Source organism: Meles meles, unplaced genomic scaffold (genome assembly GCF_922984935.1).
Source record: "Meles meles unplaced genomic scaffold, mMelMel3.1 paternal haplotype, whole genome shotgun sequence".
NCBI classification, from domain to species: domain Eukaryota; kingdom Metazoa; phylum Chordata; class Mammalia; order Carnivora; family Mustelidae; genus Meles; species Meles meles.
Genome location: NW_025721115.1, coordinates 100,334 through 126,984, shown reverse-complemented (window position 1 = coordinate 126,984; position 26,651 = coordinate 100,334). Strand labels below are relative to the sequence as shown.

Below are 26,651 nucleotides of genomic sequence, written 5' to 3'. Positions count from 1 at the left end.
CAGTTCTTGCTACTCTACCATTACCACTTTTATCCAAGGCAGTATCTTTTAACAACTGTGCTCCTGTAATGGAAACACAATTGTGATTTTCAGTTTTCTGTAGAACCACACCAATGCCTGCCAATTTTCTTGGATTAAAGCCCAAATGCTTACCATGGTCAACCTAACATTTTAAATCCTCCATTATCGTCATTCATTTCTACAATTTCTGTCTTTTTTCCATTAGCTTTGATGTTATACTTTGATTTTCATTTACTTGCCATGCTTGTTTACTCTTTAAGACATTTTCATTGGCTTCCTCCTATGCCTAGAGCATTCCTAATGAGAAATCTGTATGAATTATTAACTCATTTCCATTCAATTTTTGACCAACTATCATTCTCTTGGTTGTCCCTACATTGGACTATTATATATAAAACCAGAAAATTCTCTCACTTTCTCTAAGCCAATTTTTAACTTTTTTTTTTTTGCCCCTAATAGTTACTACTGGTTGGTGTACTCCAGATTTTTCAAGTCTGTTTTGTTTTATCTTATTTTATCCTATCTTACTTTATGTTGTTTTATTTTATTTTGTTTTATTTTATTTTATTTTATTTTATTATGTCCCCCTGCAATGGAATGAAATCTTAATGAGATCAGAGCATTCTGTCAGTTTTTATCATTGTTTACTGCCACATCACCAGTGTCTATACTAGCACAACAGACATAACCGTACATCACTTTTGAATGAATGTAGACATGAGTGAACTACTTACAGTGACATATATTACAGTTTCCTTATTATACTTTTAATATCACGTGCTTGAGTATAGTATATTTCCTACTCACTACATTCAGACATTAAGGAGGACATTACAAAATACATGATTCAAGATGCAAACATTGAGTTAACAGTTGAAATGTATTCCCAGAAGCCAAATACTGTTGACAATAACACCATTTTTTCGAGGTTTCAATTTGGAAAAGCATGTAGCTTCAATAACTATGATTAAGCCATCCTGAAATGAGCAAGAATCAATATATTTATCAATTTATTGCATAAATATCCTTTAGATTAACATATTCCAAACAGTATTCTAGGTAAAGTGATCTATATTGGTCAATCTCAATCAATAAGGGGTTCCTAAAGTGACATATCCTGTACAAATATCAATTATGCCAACAGTCTTTTCAGGGCACCAGTAACCTCTTTATTTCTCAGGCTGTAGATGAATGGATTCAGAAGAGGTGTGATGATGGTGTAAAACACTGCCACTGCCTTATCCTGTTCTGGAGAATGCAAGGAGTGTGGCCTTGCATAGGTGGAGAGGGTAGTCATATAAAATAGGCTTGCCACAATTAGGTGAGAGGAACAAGTGGAGATAGCTTTTGTCTGTCCTTTACCTGAGCTCACCTGGAACACCACAGTAAGTATACGGACATAGGAAGCTAGAATGGCCATGAATGGTAGCAGCAGAATGATAAACCCACTTAGGAGGATTGTATGCTCATACTGGGAAGTATCCTGACACACCAGTGGTACCAGAGATGGAACTTCACAGAAAAGGTGGTTAACAATTCGAGACCTACAAAATGGAAGTTGAAAAGCATACAACGTATGCACTAAAGCATTGATAGAGCTACTGCCCCATGTGCATGTGACCATGAACCAACAGATATTCTTGCTCATAAGTACAGGATAGTGTAAAGGGTGACAGATGGCTACATATCAATCATAGGACATGAAACCAAGGAGAAGGGCTTCAGTTCCAACAAGTGTCAAGAATACAAATGCTTGAATTTCACAACCTAAAAATGTAATGGTCTTACTCTTTGTCAGGAAGTCAGTGGTCATCTTGGGCACGGTGGTGGAGATGTACATCATGTCAATAAAGGAGAGCTGACTGAGTAGGACATTGGAGTGTGGAGTATGATGTCCAACTGAATGAGAAGGACCAGTATGATATTCCCCACCAGAGCCACTGAAAAGAGGGTTACAATGGCAACAAAGAGGAAAGTGTCCATTTGACCATATTGGAAAAGACCAGAAAGTATAAAATCTGTTTCTACACATTGGTTTCCCGTCTTCATAGTTTAAACTGAAACACATCAGAACAGATCATATCCCGAGATTCCATGAAAATCCTTTAAGGAAAAAGAAAGTGATTATTACTACATGCTTTTATTGCCTCCATAGCATTTTCTCAGCCAAATGAAATTTCAAGACCGTACGCCACTTCTATTTTCTTCCTTAGATGAGGGGAAAACAAATTATCTTATTACAGTAACTTTCAGAGAGTAAGTCCTGTATGATCAGAGTTTAGTCAAAATCAGAGTTTAGTCAAAATCGTTACACACAGGGCACATTTTAGAGAATGTAAGGTTGCTCAATTTCCCTTAGCCTTCACTTTTTTTTTCTCTTTTGATCACTAGATGAATTAATCCCAATCAATTTCCCAGTGTTTTTATGGGCATCCTAAAAGTAATTTAAATTTCTGTCCAGTTTGAAAAATACATGTTTCCTCGTCTTACTTTCTTTTGGAAAAGTACAGAATGCTTAGGCCATTTGTTAAGCATAAAAAGAGTTCTTTATTCCAGCTTCCTTCCATCTCTGAATCCAAGGATAATACTGTGGTATGCACGTGAACCATTGAATGCTGTAAGAAGTTCTCCACAATGTTAAATCACTCAACTTTAGTCTATAACAGCAGTAATAAAGTATGAATACAAAACATTTCAATAATTACAGAATACTTAGGCCTTTGTAAAACATATACATATTTTCTAATCAGGTTTTTTTGCCAGTTCTGTTTCCAAAAAATAATACTATGCTAAATACTAAAAACATTGAATGCTGTAAAAACATTTCCATAAATATGAAGAAGTTAATTTTAAGCTATGCAACATTTAATGTGTTATACATCAAGAAAATATTTCTCCTGATAGATGAGGAATGTGTGCCAAAGTTGGAGTTGCAATTAGAGGCACGTAAAATATATCATGCATCTTCTTTCCCCAAAAGAAAAAAAAAACATTACTCCCAGAATCCTACTACAACTTCCAGGATAAATTTCTACATACAGTTAAAATTCCTAATGAGTGGCTCAATTCCCTTTAATAAAAAGTAAACATTGAGGAATGACAGCTTGTATGATATTATGTTCACTAATTTAAAACTTACAATTCTCAATCCTAAATAAATATAATTACAATATACCACTGGTGTATTAAGCAATGGCTTGGAAATCCAATATGAGCAAAGTAATTACGGATAGCACTATCTTAAACACTTCTAAGAACAATACTATATTAAGTATGTGTAATCCAAAACCAGAAATTTTGGTAAGAAAGAAGTACCAATATTAAAATTTAGAATCATCATGGAAGATTTAAGAACAAATTAAATAGGAGATCCATAAACTGAAAGTTGAACACTTACACCAAAACAAATTTAACTAATAAGCAATTATATTTGTAGTTATTTTCATCATAATAAAATCTCTTCTAATTTTTATCACAGCTGACACATATTCCCACATTATCATCCCCCAACTTCCCCTGAATTTTAAATTCTACTTTATTAAAATATTTAATATCCATTTTTTAATTCAAAAGTGTCAGATAATCATATCCACAGATAGAAAATAAAGAAATGAGTAGGAATGAAAGCCTAACGTATAGAAACTATGTCATCTCCTTAAATATTATTAGGCAGTGAGAAGGTAAATATCAAAATGAAAGTATTAATAATAACCAGGACTCATCTGAAAACATAGAACTTATAAAACACTTTATTGTATTCACAGACCTGTACCCCTGGGATAAAAATACATTATATGTTTATTAAAAAAAAATTTGGAAGGGGAGGCGAACCATAAGAGACTATGGACTCTGAAAAACAACCTGAGGGTTTTGAAGGGTCAGGGGTGGGAGGTTGGGGGAACAGGTGGTGGGTAATGGGGAGGGCACGTTTTGCATGGAGCAATGGGTGTTGTGCAAAAAGAATGAATACTGTTACGCTGAAAAAATAAATAAAATGGAAAAAAAAATTTAGTGACTCTTACTTTCCTATAAAATGACTTAGTTGTGAAAAGGCTTTCTCCCCAAAGAAAATGTCAGCAATAAATCACACCTGCTTGTCCTCAGAGGGGACAAAAAGGAATTATGTAATTCAGATCTCAGCTTTTAAATAAAGTTTGAATCCCATAAGTCATCAACACTTACATCAAGGTTAGTCATTGCTGGAAATAACTTAAGACTATCATGGGACAAAACTATAATTTCAGAATCCTGAAATGGACAGTCTTTGGTGCTTTCTTTAAGAAAAAAAAAATACAACGTTCAGTTAAGATAGGATCTTTGGAAGGGTCTGTACAAGCCAACGTCCCTAAAGCTGATGTCTTTACTACCTTTAAGATCATTCCTGGAGTCCACAGTCTCTCATGGTTCCTATCCCCCTCCAAAAGACAAACTCAGAGTGTTAGAAGGGAGGAGGGTGGGAGGGTGGGTGAGTCTAGTGGTGGCTATTAAGGAGGGCACATATTGGGGGCGCCTGGGTGGCTCAGCAGGTTAAAGCCTCTGCCTTCAGCTCAGGTCATGATCCCAGGGTCCTGGGATCGAGCCCCACATCGGGCTCTGCTTGGCTGGGAGCCTGCTTCCTCCTCTCTCTCTCTCTGCCTGCCTCTCTGCCTACTTGTAATCTCTGTCTGTCAAATAAATAAATCTAAAAAAAAAAAAAAAAGGAGGGCACATATTGCATGGAGCAATAGGTGCTATACACAAACAATGACTCATTGAACACTACATCGGAAACTGATGATGTGGGGCACCTGGTGCTCACTGGGTTAAACCTCTGCCTTAGGCTCAAGTGATGATCTCAGGGTCCTGGGATTAAGCCCTGCATTGAGCTCTCTGCTAAGCAGGGAGGCTGCTTCCCCCTCCCCCTCTGCTTGCTCTCTGCCTACTTGTGATCTCTCTCTCTCTCTCTCTGTCCGTCAAACAAATAAATAAAGTCTTAAAAAAAAAAGACTAATGATGTATTGTATGGTGACTAACATAACACAATAAAAAAGATAATTCAACATCTAAATTTAGATCAAATACTTTTAGTAATGATGGTATTTGTTTTTTTTTATTTGAACTTGATATTGTTCACAAAAACTATTTTAAATGTATTATAAGTAACAAATGTAAACTACTTAGGATTGTTATGAAAAGCTCAGAGTCTGGCTCAAAAGAAAACAAAACAAAACAGACAAAACAAAACCTTCCCGTGTTATAAAAATGGGTGTGTGTCCTCCGTTTTCCAACATTTAGCAAGAGAGTCAAAGTGGAATGTGCTGATGGAATAGGACTAAGGAAGAATGGCTTACCAACATATATAGGATAATCAGAATTGTTTGTTTTCTTTTTTTCTGAGGTTTGCTCCCACTTTTCTATTGTGAATGGTGATGGTACATAGAGCTGAGGATGATTTTGGATAATTAAATTAATAAGTGTAGGCAAGCAATTCACAATATTGCCTGGCACAGAACACCCAAAAAATACTTCTTTTTGATATTTGCAAATGACAGTACAGACAAAAGGTTGATATCCAGGATCTATAAAGAACTTCTCAAACTCAACACACACAAAACAGATAATCATATCGAGAAATGGGCAGAAGATATGAACAGACACTTCTCCAATGAAGACATACAAATGACTATCAGACACGTGAAAAAATGTTCATCATCACTAGCCATCAGGGAGATTCAAATTAAAACCACATTGAGATACCACCTGACACCAGTTAGAATGGCCAAAATTAGCAAGACAGGAAACAACGTGTGTTGGAGAGGATGTGGAGAAAGGGGAACCCTCTTCCACTGTTTGTGGGAATGCAAGTTAGTGCAGCCACTTTGGAGAACAGTGTGGAGACTCCTGAAGAAATTAAGAATAGAGCTTCCCTATGACCCTGCAATTGCACTGATGGGTATTTACCCCAAAGGTACAGATGTAGTGAAAAGAAGGGCCATCTGTACCCCGATGTTTATTGCAGCAATGGCTACGGTCGCCAAACTGTGGAAAGAACCAAGATGCCCTTCAACGGATGAATGGATAAGGAAGATGTGGTACATATACACGATGGAGTATTATGCCTCCATCAGAAAGGATGAATACCCAGCTTTTGTAGCAACATGGACGGGACTGGAGGGGATTATGCTGAGCGAAGTAAGTCAAGCAGAGAGAGTCAAGTATCATATGGTTTCACTTATTTGTGGAGCATAACAAATAACACGGAGGACATGGGGAGATGGAGAGGAGAGGGAGTTGAGGGAAACTGGAAGGGGAGATGAACCATGAGAGACTATGGACTCTGAAAAACAACCAGAGGGTTTTGAAGGGGCGGGGGGAGGGGTGGGAGGTTGAGGAACCAGGTGGTGGGTAATAGCGAGGGCACGTACTGCATGGAGCACTGGGTGTTATGCCAAAACAATGAACACTGTTATGCTGTAAATAAACAAATAAAAAAATTTAAAAAATACTTCTTTTTGGTGTTGTTTTTACTGTTATTATTCTCTTTTCCTGATTACCCTTCTGCATAAATGAAGGTGGATTCGGAACGGAGGCATGCCCTTCATTGCTCAAACCCTTCAATAGTTGTCGTAGTGCAACCCAGTTCTATTTTATTTAAGATTTTATTCATTTATTTATGAGAGAGTGAGAGCGAGCATGAGGGGTGGGTGTGGAGAGCAGAGGGGGAGGGAGAAGCTGACTCCCCACTGAGCAGAGAGCCAGACTTGGGGATCAATGCCAGGGTCTTGGGATCATGGCCTGACCCGAAAGCAGGCATTTAACTTACTGAGCTGCCCCGGTCCTGGTGAAATACAATTTATGTGTCTGTGGATCTAGTGGGAAAATTGCTTTCAAGGTTAGATCTGTTTTTTTTTTTTTCTTCCCACTCTCAGACATGGCATGGTGATGGCAAAGAACTATCATTCACAGTAAAAAACTCTGAGCCATCAAATAAGTGTTTAGCCTACTGATTCCACTGAAATGAGTTAGAAGATAATTGCAGTGCCTTGATCCATGTATTCATGTTTACAAGTAAAACCTTCCAGTAGTCTCAGAAACTATATTTTAATGAAAGTGTTTTATATCAATGATTATGCAGACTGAATTATATGTATTTTTTCTTATATGCCCGTGTATTTTACTTCAGATAGTTCTGACCTGCCTGAGTCGTGCAGATATTATGTAAAGGATTTCTGGAAATATCATATAGATGTACACATTTGAGATTTATTTGGCATTACATTGACTTTGAATCATCCCAGAGCTATCAGGACAAAGGCACTGGGGAATGAATACATTAATGAATAATAAATAAATAAACAAAGTGTGTTTGATCCAAATCAGAACCTTTAGAAAGTGTAAAGTTTCAATATTAATATTAGATACATCATAAAATATTTGAGAACGAAATATGAGATCCATAAACGGAAAATTAAAAGTTCATAACTAAACATCTTTATCAAACATAGAAGCATATTTGTAGTTAATATCATTATAACTTCTGATCTTTATCTCTCCTGACATGTATTTCCATACCGTTCTCCAATGTTCCCTGAATATTAAATTCTACTTTATTAAAATATTTAATGTCCATTTGTTTAATTAAAATTCTCAGATAAATCATGTCAGCAGATAGAAACTAAAGAAATGAGTAAGAATTAAAGCCAAGCATATAGAAACTCTGCTCCCTACTTCATAATACTAGGCAGTGATAAAGTAAATATCAGAATGATATTATTAATAAAAACCAGGACTTGTTTGAAACCATACAACTTACTTAATACTTTATTGTAATAGAACTGCATAAAATTCTCACCATGTATTTTTATTTTCTGAAATCCTTTACCTATATTACACACATTTATCATTTCAAAAATATTTTGGGGTAAAAATTAGTGATAACCATAATGTAAAATATTAAGATTTAAATAAGAAATAATATACATGTTCACTAGCCCAATTAAGAACACAAGGTTATTCCAAGGTTATGCTTTTTTAAGAAGGAGGTATATATTGCTATCAAACTCAGATCCTATAACACTATGGCAAGATGACTTCCACACCCATTTTCCTTGTAAACCTGTGATGATTCAAATTTAATATGACCAAAAAAATCTCAAATACTTACACCCATGCTCTTTTTATAGATCATTTAAGAAATATGTTAATTGTGGGGCACCTGGGTGGCTCAGTGGGTTAAAGCCTCTGCCTTTCACTCAGGTCATGATCCCAGGGTCCTGGGATTGAGCCCCGCATTGGGCTCTCTGCTTGGCAGGGAGCCTGCTTCCTCCTCTCTCTCTCTCTCTGCCTGCCTCTCTCCCTACTTGTGATCTCTATCTGTCAAATAAATAAATAAAATCTTTAAAAAAAAAGAAATATATTAATTGTAAAGCTATCTCTGAAATAGTCCCAACTGAGTTATGCACAAATCAGAAGCATAAGAGAATTCAATCTACATAATCATCAAAATGAAATGTATTTCCTTAAATAATATGTTTGAGACTAATCCCATGTTTTCTTTTTTAAATGTAAGTTGAATTAAACTCATGAAGTCACTATAATTTCTTTTGACCTCAGAGGACTCAGCGGACTAAGCAACCATTTGAAGTGTGTGTTTTAGACTGTGAAGAATTCTTTCACCAAGTCATGCCTATGAAACTAAAGAAAAAGATATTCACATAAAATATTCTTTTCTTCTAGATGATGAGACATATCAATTGTCATTAATTTTTTTAATTTTTTATTTATTTCTTATTTTTTATAAACATATAATGTATTTTTATCCCCAGGGGTACAGGTCTGTGGATCGCCAGGTTTGCACACTTCACAGCACTCACCACAGAACATACCCTCCCCAATGTCAATGACCCCACTCCCCCTATCCCAACACCCCCTCCCCCCAGAAACCCTCAGTTTGTTTTGTGAGATTAAGAGTCACTGATGATTTGTCTCCCTCCCAATCCCATTGAGTGCCATTTATTCTTCTCCTATCTCCCTAACCCCCCATGTTGCATCTCCATGTCCTCATATCAGGGAGATCATATGATGGTTGTCTTTCTCTGATTGACTTATTTCACTAAGCATGATACCCTCTAGTTCCATCCACGTAATTGCAAATGGCAAAATTTCATTTCTTTTGATGACTGCATAGTATTCCATTGTGTATATATACCACCTCTTCTTTATCCATTCATCTGTTGATGGACATCTAGGTTCTTTCCATAGTTTAGCTATTATCGACATTGCTGCTATAAACATTCGGGTGCACGTGCCCCTTCGGATCACTACGTTTGTATCTTTAGGGTAAATACCCAGTAGTGCAATTGCTGGGTCATAGGGTAGTTCTATTTTCAATATTTTGAGGAACCTCCATGCTGTTTTCCAGAGTGGTTGCACCAGCTTGCATTCCCACCAACAGTGGAGGAGGGTTCCCCTTTCTCCGCATCCTCGCCAGCATCTGTCATTTCCTGACTTGTTCATTTTAGCCATTCTGACTGGTGTGAGGTGATATCTCATTGTGGTTTTGATTTCTATTTCCCTGATGCCGAGTGATGTGGAGCACTTTTTCATGTGTCTATTGGCCATCTGGATGTCTTCTTTGCAGAAATGTCTGTTCATGTCCTCTGCCCATTTCTTGATTGGATTGTTTGTTCTTTGGGTGTTCAGTTTACTAAGTTCCTTATAGAATTTGGATACTAGTCCTTTATCTGATATGTCGTTTGCAAATATCTTCTCCCATTCTGTCAGTTGTCTTTGGTTTTGTTAACTGTTTCCTTTGCTGTGCAAAAGCTTTTGATCTTGATGAAATCCCAATAGTTCATTTTTGCCCTTGCTTCCCTTGCCTTTGCCATTGTTCCTAGGAAGATGTTGCTGCGGCTGAGGTCGAAGAGGTTGCTGCCTGCATTCTCCTCAAGGATTTGGATGGATTCCTTTCTCACATTGAGGTCCTTCATCCATTTGGAGTCTATTTTCGTGTGTGGTGTAAGGAAATGGTCCAATTTCATTTTTCTGCATGTGGCTGTCCAATTTTCCCAGCACCATTTATTGAAGAGGCTGTCTTTTTTCCATTGGACATTCTTTCCTGCTTTGTCGAAGATTAGTTGACCCTAGAGTTGAGGGTCGATTTCTGGGCTCTCTATTCTGTTCCATTGATCTATATGTCTGTTTTTGTGCCAGTACCATGCTGTCTTGATGATGACAGCTTTGTAATAGAGCTTGAAGTCCGGAATTGTGATGCCACCAACTTTGGCTTTCTTTTTCAATATTCCTTTGGCTATTTGAGGTCTTTTCTGGTTCCATATAAATTTGAGGATTATTTGTTCCATTTCTTTGGAAAAAATGGATGGTATTTTGATAGGGATTGCCTTAAATGTGTAGATTGCTTTAGGTAGCATGGACATTTTCACAATATTTATTCTTCCAATCCAGGAGCATGGAACATTTTTCCATTTCTTTGTGTCTTCCTCAATTTCTTTCATGAGTACTTTATAGTTTTCTGCATATAGATTCTTAGCCTCTTTGGTTAGGTTTATTCCTAGGTATCTTATAGCTGTTAGAACTTGTACAGGAATTCAGTAAAGTGTCAGGATATTAAATCAATGCACAGAAACCAGTTGCATTTCTGTACACCAACAAAAAGACAGAAGAAAGAGAAATTAAGGAGTCAATCCCATTTACAATTGCACCCAGAACTAAAAGTTCATTTCTTAAATTTCAAAATACTTTAAGTAGATTTTGTAGGGTTTCTTTTATGTGTCATGTTAAGAAAAGATGACTCCCCTTTTCAGAAAATAATAAAACAAAAATATCTATATTTTTCTAGTACTTTTATGATTTCAGAGTGAAAATTTTGAAGTTTAACCTATTTGAAGTTAATTTGGGAATTTGGTGTTAATTGTAGAATCTGAATTTTTTTTATTCCAGATTGACTCACCAATTTTCCTGGTTATGCTTTTCAATAACACACTGTTATCATCATTTTTTTGTGTAGCCTTCCCTTCTTTTGTGTTAAATTCATTTGTGTTATCTTCAGGGCTTTGAATTCTGATCCTCTGTACTGTTTGTTTATTTATTACATGAGAACTATACTCTTCACTTATAACAGCATTTTACAATATATTCTGCTAACTAACAGTAAGTTCATGTTGCTGATTTCTCTCTTATATTACTTGGAATAATCCACAAGCAATAAACAAAGTTCTTGCTCCTTAACAATATGGATATTAAACCAGAAAAATCTAGGGTGAATGTTATTCTATAGAATAAATAACTCAGCTTCTTTAACAGATAATACTATTTTTAAATGAGGAGGATAATGTATATACTAAAAGAGACTTAAAATGTATTAAATTAACTAGATGCATTTCTTCTGGATTATGATTTGTACATATATGTACACGAATCATTGAACTTTTAGCATTGAGTATTTTATTAAATTAAGAAATTGTCGTTAAATGTTTAAGACTATATTATGGAATAATACACATATTGAAAGAGGCCTACATTTTAAAGAAAGAAGAAAAGAAAGAAAGAGAGAAAGCAAGCAAGCAAACTCATATTGTTAGAGACAGGTATTCAAGGATGTGATGTAGCAGATTTTAAAAATGTGCACTGGGTAGTGGGTTAAGGGTGCATATTAGAACATGATAATTATTCATGGAAATGTGTTATTTGTGTATGTAGCTTCATCATGATATCCCTGCACTTCAAATTCAAATGAATACCCCCAAAAGGACCCTAGAAAAATTATAATTTGAATTAGAATTCCACAACTTTTATGGAGTCCATTGGAATGGAGTTACAATTGTATGTTCTATCCTATACTCTATAATCGTCCTTAACTTGTAGAAACATAATACATTTACTTACCTCCTCCTTCACAAAGTTCCAGGGAAAAATTGACCATATATAAATACTACAAATTTCTTGACGAATTTATGTTCAAGACGTGTAAGTTTTGGTACATTTGTAACCATAAAGTAGAATTTCTAACTCTCTAGGGTCTGTCATTTTTCTATATTAATTGGGTGTCTCCTACACTTTCTAATCATTCTTACGGTTTCCCAGTAAAATCCAACTATATTCTAGATAATTTATATCATACACAATGATTGATTTTGCTTGTTTTGGAAAAGCTAATATTTTTGTTCATTTGTTTTCAGAGATAATTACTACCCCTATGCATGGTCGCTGCTTCTAGGATAATGTTGAGATAAATGCATGTTACCTTTTGGGCTTCTGGGTGGCTTATTCAGTTAGGCGGCTGCCTTTGGCTCACGTCATGATCCCAGGATCCTGGAATTGAGCCTGCACTGGACTCCCTGCTCAGTGGAGGACCTGCTTCTCCCTCTCCTTCTGCCTGTCACTCTGTTTACTTATGCTCTCTATCTCTCTGTCTAATCAATAAATAAAATCTTTTTAAAAATGCATGTTATCTGGTATTTAATGCCCTGATACTATTAAGTGTTTTATTTTTTCGTACAATATAACTATGGCTTTTACTATACTATAGACTCTTTTTGGACTGCAATACAAAAAATGTGTGTGTGTGTGTGTGTGTGTGTGTGTGTTGTTTTTAGTTTTCTTTTTTTTTAAGATTTTATTTATTTATTTGACAGAGAGAGGTCACAAGTAGACAGAGAGGCAGGCAGAGAGAGAGACAGGGAAGCAGGCTCCCTGCTGAGCAGAGAGCCTGATGCCGGACTCGATCCCAGGACCCTGAGATCATGACCTGAGCCGAAGGCAGCGGCTTAACCCACTGAGCCACCCAGGCGCCCTGCTTTTAGTTTTCTATGGGAATTTGTATTCCTGTTTAACAAAAATTTTATCCCCATTTGTGTGATGTCATAGTTTTTCTCTAATTTAAAAACATTATTGACTCTTCTCTTTCTCTAACATATTTTTTTAATTTAAATTCAATTAGCCAACATACACTACATTATTAGGTTTTGATATAATATTCAATGATTCATTAGTTGCAAATGACATCCAGGGCTTATCACACCATGTGCCTGCATTAATGCCCATCACAATATTACCCAATCCCCTACCTTCCCCTCTATCTCCAAATCTCGATTTGTTTCCCAGAGTCAAGAGTTTTTCATGGTTTGTCCATTCAGTTTTCCCTCCTTTCCTGTATTGTCTTCAGAACTATACCTTATATTCCACATATGAGTGAAAGTGTATAATAATTTTCTTTCTCTGGTTAACTTATTTCACTTAGTATAATACTCTCATTTCATCCACGTCAATGTCAATGGTAGGAATTCATTCTTTCTGATGACTGAGTAATATATATACACTGTATATATATATACACTGTATATATGACCCACATCTTACCTTATATCTAATTTGCCAGCATAGCTGTTCACTGTATCTTTAGAAAAGGTTCCATACATTCACTTCTTAGCATCTCCCCTGCAGATTCTTAGACTCAGACACCATTGTCCCTTGCCTTGGTACCGAGGCATATATTACTGAGTAATATATATACACTGTATATATATATACACTGTATATATGACCCACATCTTACCTTATATCTAATTTGCCAGCATAGCTGTTCACTGCATCTTTAGAACAGGTTCCATACATTCACTTCTTAGCATCTCCCCTGCAGATTCTTAGACTCAGACACCATTGTCCCTTGCCTTGGTACCGTGAAGAACTTTTAACCATTCTTCTGATTTTCATCTTTTTTTTTTTCTTCTAAGATATCTCCATGACACATCCAGAAGTATTCTCTAGAAAAATTAGCCAGGTGACACATTTCTCTACTGAAATTTATCCAATAGATTTTAAATAAAACCAAATCGTATAAACTTCCATAAATTGCTTATCTCAGAACTTACCCATAGTATGCCCCTCCCTCACTGGATTTGTACTGCTGTCCTGTTTGTTTTTCCTCATGGTCTCAAGGTCTTTGCACTGCTGTTCCCTCTCTTAAAACTTCTTTTCTGCATAAATGGCCTTCAGTTAGCTCCCTCAGCACATTCAGATATTTTTCAAATATTACTGATAAAAGAACTTCGGTTGACCAAACAACTTAAGAGTGCCATAGCATTCCTTTTTTTTTTTTAGAAAAAGAGGGAGAGAGCAGCACGAGTGAGCACAGGCAGACAGAGTGTGTCATAACATTCTATCCATTGTCTTGCTGTTTTTAAGTACATAACTGTTGCCATTGTTTGAATTGTATTATCCGTACATTTATATATGCATTCGTGGCACAGTCCCTCATTAGAATGCAGGCTTCTGAACATTAAAATAAGATGTCGTTTACTCTTCTAATGGTAAAACCTAAATTAGGAGCTGACAACATGAATGACATAATTTTCAATGAAAAAAAAATTGAATTAATCCTAAAACTGGTACATCTTTGGAATCTGCAATTATTAAAGTATGTTTAAATATAGCATTCACTTGTCTACTGATAGATTCAATTTTCTGGTATTTTATTTATCATAATGAATTATATTTATGAGTAACATTTGTCCAAATGTATACACTTGTATTCTTTTTATTTTTGTAAACTTTATTTTTAGAGTAGTTTCAGATTCACAACAAAATTGCAAGGAAGATACAAAGATTTTCATATACCTCTTCCCCACACATCCCTGGTCTCACTCATTATAAACATCCCTCACCATGGTGTTACATTTGTTACATTTGATAAGCCCACACTGATTCATCTCAGTTACCAAAAAGCATGGTTAACCTAAGAGTTATGCCTGGTATTATACATTCTATAGGTTTGAACAAATGTATAATGACTTGGATTCATTACTATAGTATAATAGAGGATAGATTCATCATCCCAAAAAACTTCTGTTTTCCACTTTTTAACCCCTATCCCTCCCCAATCCCTGTCTCCATGGTTTTGTCCTTTTGACAAGAAATATTATATAGCTGGAATCATACATTATGTGGCCTTTTCAGTTTGGGTTCTTTCATTTCTTAGTATGTGTTTAAGGTTCTTCCATGTCTTTTTATGTCTTGATAAGTGCTGTTTACTTTTAGTGTAGAACAATATTTCATTTTCTGGATACACAATGGTTTACTTAACCATTCACTTACTGGAGGACTTGAGGGTTGCTACTGAGTTTTATCAATTATGAATAATATCCACATGAGGTTTTTGTGTGAACAATGAATTTTCAATTATTTTGGATAATTGCTAGATTGTGTGGTGAGAGTTTGTTGAGTTTAATGAGAAACTGACAAGCTATTTTTGAAAATGGCTGTAGAATTTTGCTTTCCTACCAGCAGTGAATGAGAGTCACTGTTGCTTCACATCCTGGTCCACATTTGTTGTTGTTAGTGTTCTGGATTTTGGATACTCTGATAGATGTGCAATGTATGTTAATGTATTTTCATGCAACATAATATGTGAAGCATCTTATCACATGCTTATTTTCCATCTATATTTATTTATTTATTTTTATTTAATTTGGGGGGTATAGTGTCTCTTATGGTATTTGGTCCATTTTTTTTTTAAATCAAGGTGTTTCCTTATTGTTGACTTTAAGAATTCTTTGAGTAGGGGATCCTGGGTGGTTCAGTGGGTTAAAGTCCCTGCCTTTGGCTCAGGTCATGATCCCAGGGTCCTGGGATTGAGCACCACTTCAGATTCTCTGCTCAGCAGGGAGTCTGCTTCCCTTCCTCTTTCATTCTGCCTGCCTTCCTGCCTACTTGTGATCTCTGTCAGTCAAATAAATAAATAAAATCTTAAAAAAAATTATTTGAATATTTTGGATAACAGATGTGGTTTTGTTAGTAAGATCTCAAAATGTGCTTCTTACATCCTTACGCTCTAGACATAGTCTTTCACATGGCAAAAGTTTTCAATTCTAATGAAATTCACCTACCTCATTATGGAGAAATGAAGAATTAATTCTTATGTACAAGCAGTTCTTCCAGCAGCTTTATTGAAAAGACTACATTTCTCCATTTGTTTTGTTTTTGCTTATTTGTCGAAGATCAAGTTATTATATTAGTGTGTGTCTATCTCTGGGTTCTATTCTTTTCTGATGATCTACATGTCTACTATTTTGCCAACATCACACTGCCTTGATTACTGCAGCTTTATCACAATTCTTGCTATTCTGTTTTATCGGACCAACTTTGTTCTTCCCTTTAATATATTGTTGGTTATTCTGGGTCTTTTACTTACCCATGCAAATTCTAGAATAAATATACATTTTATTATATTCCATAATATTTTCCTAATTTTCATTTTTTGGACATTCTTACAAGGTTCCTGCTTTAGGAAATTAGTTCAATTCCTTTGAACACTTTATTATCAGGCATATGCATATTCACTTTTAATTTCCTTAGTTCTGTACTGAGAGGTCTCTATAAAAGACAATCTCTCCCTGTTCCTCCAATTTAAATACACCAACATTTTTCTACATGTTGTACTTTTGGGTTATTAGAGTTTTTGTGTTTTTTTGTTGTTGTTGTTGTTGTTTAATTTTTGATTTTGCTTTACTTTTTCCTCTCATAGAGTGGCATTATCTGTGTTTGTGTCTGTTTCTGCCTCTCTGTACTCAAATGAATATACATTAAAAACTGACTTCTATATCTGACAAATAGCTGATCCCATATAATATGTATTGAAAAACTGAACAGAATTTGCATAGATTAAATTATTAGTTAAGAAATATTAACTCACTCTCAAACACACACCTCTTCCAAATATATGGGATAAGTATGTTTTCTTGATTACTCACACAAGCAATAGCTGTGTGACTTAGCTGATAAAATGTGGATACTTATATCATACTTAAAGGGTCTGTCTAACAAAAAGATCTAACAATTTTAAATAACTATGCCCTAACATGGGAGCAGGCAACTATATAAATCAATTAATAACAAAACCAAAGAAACACATGAAGAATAAAACAATAATGGTAGGGGACTTGGACATATCCCTCACTGAAATGGACAAATCATCTAAGCAAAAGATCAACAAGGAAAGAAAGGGTTTAAATGACACATTGGACCAGATGGACACCACAGATATATTCAGAACATTCCATCCCAAAACAATAGAATGCACAGCATTCGCTAGTGCACATGGAACATTCCCCAGAATATATCAAATCCTAGGTCATAAATCAGGTTTCAAATGGTACCAAAATATAGGGATCATTCCCTGCAATTTTTCAGACAACAATGCTTTGAAACTAGAGCTCAAGCACAAGAGGAAAGTTGGAAAGAACTCAAATACATAGAAGCTAAAGAACAGTCTACTAAGGAATGAGTGTGTCAACCAGGAAATTAATGAAGAAATAAGGAAAATCCATTGAAACAAGTGAAAATGAAAACACAACTATCCCAAACCTTTGGGACACAGCCAAGGCCATCCTAAGAGGAAAGTATATGGCACTACAAGATTTTCTCAAGAAACAGGAAAGTTCTCAAATACACAATCTAAACCTACACTTGGAGGAGTAGGAAAAAGAACAACAAATGTAGCCTGAGCCCAGTGGGAGAAGAGAAATAATAAAGATCAGAGCAGAAATCAATGAAATAAAAACCAAAAGAACAGATCAGGGCAACTAGGAGCTTGTTCTTTGGAAGAATTAATAAGATTGATAAACACCTGGCCAGACTTATCAAAAAGAAAAGAGAAATGACCTAAAATAATAAAATCATGAATGAAAGAGGAGAGATCACATCAAACATCCAAAGAAATGCAAATAATTAGAAGGACATATTATGAGTAAATTACGCCAGCAAATTTGACATTCTGGAAGAAATGGATACATTCATAGTGAATGTATATAAATATATATGTATATAAATGTATAGTGAATGTATATAGTGAATGTACATAAATATATATATTTATATGTATATATATAATATATAAAAATATATTAAATTTATAAAAATATATAAAAATAAATGTATATATAAATGTATATAGTGAATGTATATAAATATAAGCTATCACAACTGAACCAGGAAGAAATAGAAAACCTGAACAGACCCATAACTACTAAGGAGATTGAAACAGTCACCAAAATATCCCAACAAACAAGAGCCCAGATCCAGACAGTTTCAGAGGGGAATTCTACCAAACATTGAAAGAATAAGGGGGAGTCAAGATGGCGGGGATGTAGGAGGAGGCGCCGTTTCAACCTGTACCCTAAAGTGAGCTGATTACCTACCAAAGAACTCCGACCACCCATGAAATCAGCCTGAGATCAGAATTATACACGTCTGGATCTCTACAGGAGAAGAAGACGCCAGTGGCAGGTAAAGCAGAGTGGGGACATCAGACTGATATCGGAAGATAAACAAAAGGGGGAGAAAGCCACCAGAGGTGACCGATTGGAAAGTAATACCCCAATACGTGAGTGCCCTGAGTCTGGGGACCGTCATTAACTTGGAGTCTGGTTGAAAGCACTCAAAAAACAAGAAGAGCAAAGGATCCCAGGGGGAAATAGTGGGAATCGGGGCGGTTAGGGACAGGGACCTAAGTCCCCGGACCCAGGACAGCCTCCCCTGGCACTGAGCCAGAGAGAGTGTGGCAGAGATATCAGGTCACGGTCCCTGAGCTGCCACCATGCCTGAGCTGCCAGCATGCCTGAGAACAAGTGGGTTCCAGCTCCTGTGAGGGGCTGGGAGCCTGGCCAGATGGTAATCCTGAAAGGCTCGCCTCCCACACACTCCCCTGGGAGAGGTGCTCATAGGTGCTAGCCTGGAGCTCTGACATCCGGAAATACCAGACATTCCCAGCCCGGGACAGTGGGAAAATCTCAGTGTGCAATCTCTGCTTGGAATCTCTCTGGCGGTCTGAAGCTGCCCAGACAGCCGCCACTGCCCTGGTATTGGGTACAACGAGGAGCTCCTGCATCCCCAGGGACCGTGACTCAGAACCGACTCTGCAAGCAGCTCTGCAGAGCATTCTGAGGTTTCTCTCTTAGAGGAAGGTCGGGGTGCAGTTTGCTCTCCTCTAAAACTGCAAAAACCATCAAAAGCTGTCAAGGCAAGAGAAAACACATGAAAGAACATAAAAACCCCCAGAGAACAAAAGCCTGAAAGAAACAGTTTCCACAGAGCCCACCCCCTGAGGGGAGCAGGAGGACCTAACTCAGGGAACATCATTGGCTGAAAACCCACGTGGCAGGCTCTCCCCAGAAAACCAAGCAGGAAAGAAGAAAAAAAAAAAAAAAAAGAAAGAAAACTACAAGAGAACAACCACCACTACTTCATAAATACAACTTTTATTTTTATCTCTTTACCAATATTCTGGTTCTTTTTTTAATACATACAGATAATTTTTAACTTATTTGCCATCACACTGAGATGTCCAGTACATAAAATTCCTTAATAACCTTCTTCCCTGAACTTTTTGATACATACACCCGTGTTTTTCTTTTGCTTTTCTATTTTTTAATTTTTTTAAATTTTAACTTAGCTTTGTCTAGTTTATTCTTTTTAAATTTTTATTTTCTAATATACATATAGAGTTAAACTTCAAGGTAATCCCCTTTCCCCCAATCAATCCTACACCTATAGGCAAACCAGTTTCTAATCCCCCTGTAACTTAGGAAAGTTGAGTCCCTTAAAAAAAAAAAATCAACATACATCCAGGAAGAATCAAAATAAACTTCCTTGCCCACACTGAGAATTTATAACCACTCTCCCAATTTTTCCTTCTGCCAGTGTTTCTGTGAATTTGTGTTGTCCTGATAATATATAAATCTTATACTTGGGGTTCTTTCTGATGAGGTTCTTCCCTTTTTTTGCATATATATATATATATATATATAATATATAATATATAATATATATATATATACATATTATCTTCTCATACACTTTTATCAGGCTTTTTGTCTGTTTTTGTTTAGATATTTCATAAATCTTACCTTGGGGCCCATTTGGGCTGAGCCTTCTCTTTTATCTTCTATTTTTTCCCTGTCTCCCTCTCCTCTGTGGTTTTTTTTTTTTCCTTTTTTCATTTCCTTTTTTTTTTTCTTTCTTCTACTCTATTTCTTTTTCTTTTCTGTTTTTCTCTCATTTGGTAGGGGAACCGTAATTGCACAGAAGCATTCCAGGGTGCACCTTGACTGCACCACAATCGATAGATAAATCCAGCTGCATCTGTTCAGTCAACTCTTAGCAAAATGAATAGGAGGAGGAATACCCAACAGAAGAAAAATACAGAGGATGGACCTTCTCCAACAGAGCTAATGGCTACCAACATAGACAATATGTCAGAAAGGGAATTCAGACTAACAATTCTCCAGGCAATAGCTAGGTTGGAGAAAGCCATGGATGACCAAAGAGAATTGATTAGGGCAGAACTGAAAGTCACCAGGGATGATGTTCAAAATACTCTCAATGAGTTCCAATCTAATTTAAATTCTCTAAAAGCTAGGGTAACTGAGACAGAAGATAGAATTAGTGATCTGGAGGACAAACAGAGAGAAAGGGTCAGGAGGAAGCCTGGAACAAACAGCTCAGAAGCCACGAAAACAGAATCAGGGAAATAAATGATGCCATGAAACGTTCCAACATCAGAATTATTGGAATCCCTGAAGGGGAGGATAAAGAAAGAATTCTAGAAGATATAGTGGAAGAAGTTGTCTATGAAAAATTTCCCAATCTCACGAATGGAAACAACGTTCATGTACTATTGGCAGAGAGATTTCCTCCCAAGATTTTAGATTCTTATAAGTTCTCACAACACCTTATATTTAAAATGAGGAATTATGTTTCAAGACAGACCCTCTTAAAAGCAGCTAGGACAAAGAAGCTCCTTACATACATAGGAAAGCCCATTAGAATAATGTCAGACCTCTCCACAGAGACCTGGCAAGCCAGGAAGGACTGGCAAAATATATTCAGAGTACTAAATGAGAAGAACATGCAGCCAATAATACTCTATCCAGCAAGATAGATACTCTATCCAGCAAGATTTAAAATTAGTGGAGAGATAAAGAGTTTCCAAGAAAGGCAAGGCTTAAAAAACTATGCAACCACCAAGCTGACACTGCAGGAAATATTAAGGGAGGTTATGTAAAAGAGAAAAAATCCTAAGTATATCATTGAACAGAAATATAGAAACAATCTACAGACAGAAAGACTTCAAAGGTAACACGATGTCAATAAAAACCTATATCTCAATAATCACTCTCAATGTGAATGGCCTAAATGCGCCCATAAAATGACACAGGGTTGCAGATTAGATAAAACGACAGGACCCATCCATATGTTGTCAACAAGAGACCCATTTTGAACATAAGGATACACCCAGACTGAAAGTGAAGAGATGGAGAAGCAACTTTCATGCCAATGGGCCTCAAAAGAAGGCTGGGGTAGCGATTCTCATATCAAATAAATTAGATTTTAAACTAAAGACTGTAGTCAGAGATACAGAAGGACACTACATAATTCTTAAAGGGACCAAGATGATCTAACAATTATAAATATCTACGCCCCCAATATGGGAGCACCCAATTACATAAGAAAACTATTAATCAAGATAGTCATATTGATATGAATACATTGATAGCAGGAGATCTTAATATGCCTCTCTCAAAAATAGACAGATCATTGAAGCAGAAAATCAATAAAGAAATTAGAGCATTGAATGAAACTTTGGACCAGATGGACCTCATAGACATATACAGAACATTCCACCCTAAAACAACAGAATACTCATTCTTCTCAAGTGCACATGGAACCTTCTCCAGAATAGACCACATACTGGGTCACAAAGCAGGACTCAACCAATACCAAAAGACTGACATTATTCCCTGCATATTCTCAGATCACAATGCTTTGAAACTGGAACTCAATCACAAGGGAAAGTTCAGAAGGAACTCAAACACATGGAAGCTAAAGACCACCTTGCTTAAGAATGCTTGGATCAACCAGGAGATCAAAGAAGAACTTAAAAAATTCATGGAAATCAATGAGAATTAAGACACTTCATTGACAACCTGAATATACCGATGGCTAGTAACAAGATTGAAGCAATGATCAAAAAACTCCCCAAAAAACAAGAGCCCAGGCCATGACATATTCCCTGGTGAATTCTACCAAACTTTCAAAGAAGAAATAACACCAATTCTTCTGAAGCTGTTCCAAAAAATTGAAGCAGAAGGGAAACTTCCAGACTCTTTTTATGAAGCCAGCATTACCCTGATCCCCAAACCAGGCAAAGACCCTACCAAAAAGGAGAATTTCAGACCTATATCACTGATGAATATGGATGTTAAGATTCTCAACAAGATCCTAGCAAACAGGATCCAGCAGCACATTAAAAAGATTATCCACCATGACCAGGTGGGATTCATCCCTGTGTTACAAGGTTGGTTCAACATTCGCAAATAAATCAGTGTGATAGAACACATCAATAATAGAGGAGAGAAGAACCACATGGTCCTCTCAATTGATGCAGAAATAGCATTTGACAAAATCCAGCATCCGATCCTGATTAAAACGCTTCAAAGTATAGGGATAGAGGGAACATTCCTGAACTTCATATAATCTATCTATGAAAGACCCACAGCAAATATCATCCTCAATGGGAAAAAGCTTACAGCCTTCCCGTGGAGATCAGGAACACGACAAGGTTGCCCACTCTCACCACTCTTGTTCAACATAGTATTAGAAGTCCTAGCAACAGCAATCAGACAACAAAGAGAAATAAAAGGAATCCAAATTGACAAGGAAGAAGTCAAACACTCTCTTTTCACTGATGACATCATTCTTTATATGGAAAACCCCAAAGACTCCACCCTCAAACTACTAGAACTCATACAGCAATTCAGTAACATGTCAGCATACAAAGTCAATGTACAGAAATCAGTGGTTTTCTTATACACTAACAATGAAAATACAGAAATGGAAATTAGAGAATCAATTCCATTTACTATAGCACCAAGGATCATAAGATACCTTGGAATAAACCTAACCAAAGAGGTAAAGGATCTGTACTTGAGGAACTAGAGAACACTCATGAAAGAAATTAAAGAGGACACAAAAAGATGGAAGACCATTCCATGCTCTTGGATTGGAAGAATAAACATTGTTAAAATGTCTATACTGCCTAGAGCAATCTATACTTTTAGGCCATTCCAATAAAAATTCCATTGGAATTTCTCAAAGAGCTGGGGAAAAGAATCCTAAAATTTGTATGGAATCAGAAGAGACCCCAAATTGCTAAGGAAATGTTGAAAAACAAAAACAAAACTGGCGGCATCACGTTACCCGATTTCAAGCTTTATTACAAAGCTGTGATCACCAAGACAGTGTGGTACTGGCATAAAAACAGACACATTGACCAGTGGAACAGAGTGGAGAGCCCAGATATGGACCCTCAACTCTATGGTCAATATTCTTTGACAAAACTGGTAAAAATATACAATGGAAAATAGACAGTCTCTTTAATAAATGGTGCTGGGAAAACTGGACAGCGATATGTAGAAGAATGAAACTTGACCATTCTCTTACACCGTACACAAAGATAAACTCGAAATGGACAATAGACCTCAACGTGAGACAGGAATCTATCAGAATCCCAGAGGAGAACATAGGCAGTAACCTCTGCGATATCAGCCACAGCAACTTCTTTCAAGATATATCTCCAAAGGCCAAGGAAACAAAAGCAAAAATGAACTTTTGGGGCTTCACCAAGATCAAAAGCTTCTGCACAGCAAAGGAAACAGTTAACAAAACAAAGAGTCAACCCACGGAATGGAAGAAGATATTTGCAAATGACAGTACAGACAAAAGGTTGATATCCAGGATCTATAAAGAACTTCTCAAACTCAACACACACAAAACAGTTAATCATATCAAGAAATGGGCTGAAGATATGAACAGACACTTCTCCAATGAAGACATACAAATGGCTATCAGACACATGCAAAAATGCTCATCATCACTAGCCGTCAGGGAGATTCAAATTAAAACCACTTTGAGATATAACCTGACACCAGTTAGACTGGCCAAAATTAGCAAGACAGGAAACAACGTGTGTTGGAGAGGATGTGGGAATGGGGAACCCTCTTCCACTGTTGGTGGGAATGCCAGTTGGTGCAGCCACTTTGGAGAACAGTGTGGAGATTCCTCAAGAAATTAAGAATAGAGCTTCCCTATGACCCTGCAATTGCACTGCTGGGTATTTACCCCAAAGATACAGATGTAGTGAAAAGAAGAGCCATCTGTACCCCAATATTTATTGCAGCAATGGCCACGATCACCATACTGTGGAAAGAACCAAGATGTCCTTCAATGGGTGAATGGATAAGGAAGATGTGGTCCATATACACAATGGAATATTATGCCTCCATAAGAAAGGATGAATACCCAACTTTTGTAGCAACATGGACGGGACTGGAAGAGATTATGCTGTGCGAAATAAGTCAAGCAGAGAGAGTCAAGTATCATATGGTCTCACTTATTTGTGGAGCATAACAAAGAACACGGTGGACATGGGAAGATGGAGAGGAGAGGGATTTGAGGGAAACTGGAAGGGGAGATGAACCATGAGAGACTATGGACTCTGAAAAACAACCAGAGGGTTTTGAAGGGGCGGGGGTGTGGGGGTGGGAGGTTGAGGAACCAAGTGGTGGGTAATAGGGAGGGCATGTACTGCATGGAGCACTGGATGTGGCGCAAAAACAATGAACACTGTTACACTGAAAATATACAAATAAAAAAAATTAAAAAAAAAAAGTTTTACTGCACAAACAACAAAATGGCTTTTAACCAAGATGGAGTCGCTCTGGCTAAATAAGTCCTTATAAGACAGACTACTCTTGATTGTTATGTGGCAAATTTAATAAGCAAGAAAATTTGCATCCACGGCTTATCTTAGGCAGCTGCAAGATGAGTAGATATTTTCACTTACATGCCAGAATCTTTAAAGTTCACACTGAGGCTTTAATGGGGATCATTCACATATACAGTCCAGATCGTGTCAACAACACATTACTCAGTCCAACCCACATTTTTAAATGGCTCCTGGAGTAGGAACAGGAGAAGGGAATACATCCCAAGGATAGAGGATGAGGTAAGAAACCTCTGATTACCCAGATCCTCCTTGCAGGTCACTCAGCATTCATATCCTCTTGATGACCCCCTACAACAGGAGATATTTCTGTCTATATAAGGTCAGTTATTCTGTGACTTTTGCTTACTTAATTCAATCCATTTACATTTAGGGTGATTATTGATATATAAAAATTTACTAGTTTCATTTTAATTGCTTTGAGAATGGTTTATAATTCCATTTTTCCTTTATTTCCTCTTTCTGTATGCATTTGTAAGTTCATAATTTTCTGTTGTGGAACATGATGACTCTTTCGTCTTTATCTTCTGGGAATCTTCCATAGATTTGTGCTGTGGTATGAGGCTTACATAAAACATCTTATAGGTATAACAGTTTATTTTAAACTGATATAAACTTAAATTTGGTCACACAGAAAGACCCTACACTTCCTTCCCCTTTCATATATGTATGTTCCCCTTTTTATACTTTTGATGCCACAATTATTCTTTTTTCATATTGTATATTCATTAAGAAATTATACTAACTATAGTCATTTTAATATTCTTTTTTGTTAACCTTCATCATATAGTTAATTAGTTAATGGTGTGGGACATAAAGGCGAAAGAAAAAAAAATCTTACTGTCTACAGCCTGTTAACAAGTCCTTGCAACAGGTAGAGTGACCTTCCTTAGGAAAGCAGCTGTTTCAATGTTGACACTTTACTAAGGGCAAAAGGCAATCTTAGCTTAACATTATCCCAACACCCTAGGATCCTGTAAGTCTACATTAACATATAAAAATTATTTTGGAGACTTCCTTTATCTCTACCGCCAACCAGATATATGTTAGTAATCAGTCTCCAAGCTTATGGCCCACAGATATATATCTGATATATATACCTCACAAGATTTTATTAGACAGTAATAAATGACCTATTTCTGAACAACAGTTAGGCTCTCAAGGTCTTGGAAAACTTCCTTTTAAAATTCCTTAGAGATTTATGCATCTCTAACCCTCTCCCCACTTGAAAGTATATAATCAGTCCCCTATCACAACCCCAGTGTGGCTCTTTATGCCAATGGGTCCTGTCCCATGCTTTAATAAAACCACCGTTTTGCACCAAAGACATCTCAAGATTTATTTCTTGGCCATTTGCTCCAAAACTCAACATTTTCATATTAGTTAACACACCATCAAATTAGAGAATTAGAGTTTTCAAAACCTGACTATATATTTACATTTACCAGAGTGTTTTATATTTGGTATACTTTTAAAAAATTCATGCTAATATATTTACATTTCAGGGTGAAGAATTCCTTTCAGTATTTCTTAAAAGACAAACCTAGTGGAAATGAAGCCCTTTTATTTTTTGAGGATTTATGAATTTTGTGAATTGATTTCTCCAAATCTCTCCTCACATTTCAGAAGTTTATATGAATTGTTTTTTTAAATACACTTTTAAGATAAACTTTCTATTCCCTTATCCCACTTGTCTATTTATAATTTGAGGATTGTTTCTTTTAATGTTGCTTCATGTATTTTATTTACTCTTTTTTTACTCTTTATTTACTCTTTTTACTTTTAAAAAAAATTC

The 26,651-nt window shown here is 36.3% G+C and overlaps 1 pseudogene; it reads right to left on the bottom strand.

Moving 5' to 3' along the window:
• Positions 1-1,153: 1,153 nt before the first annotated feature.
• LOC123935996 lies at positions 1,154-2,070 on the bottom strand (annotated as a pseudogene).
• Positions 2,071-26,651: the final 24,581 nt, after the last annotated feature.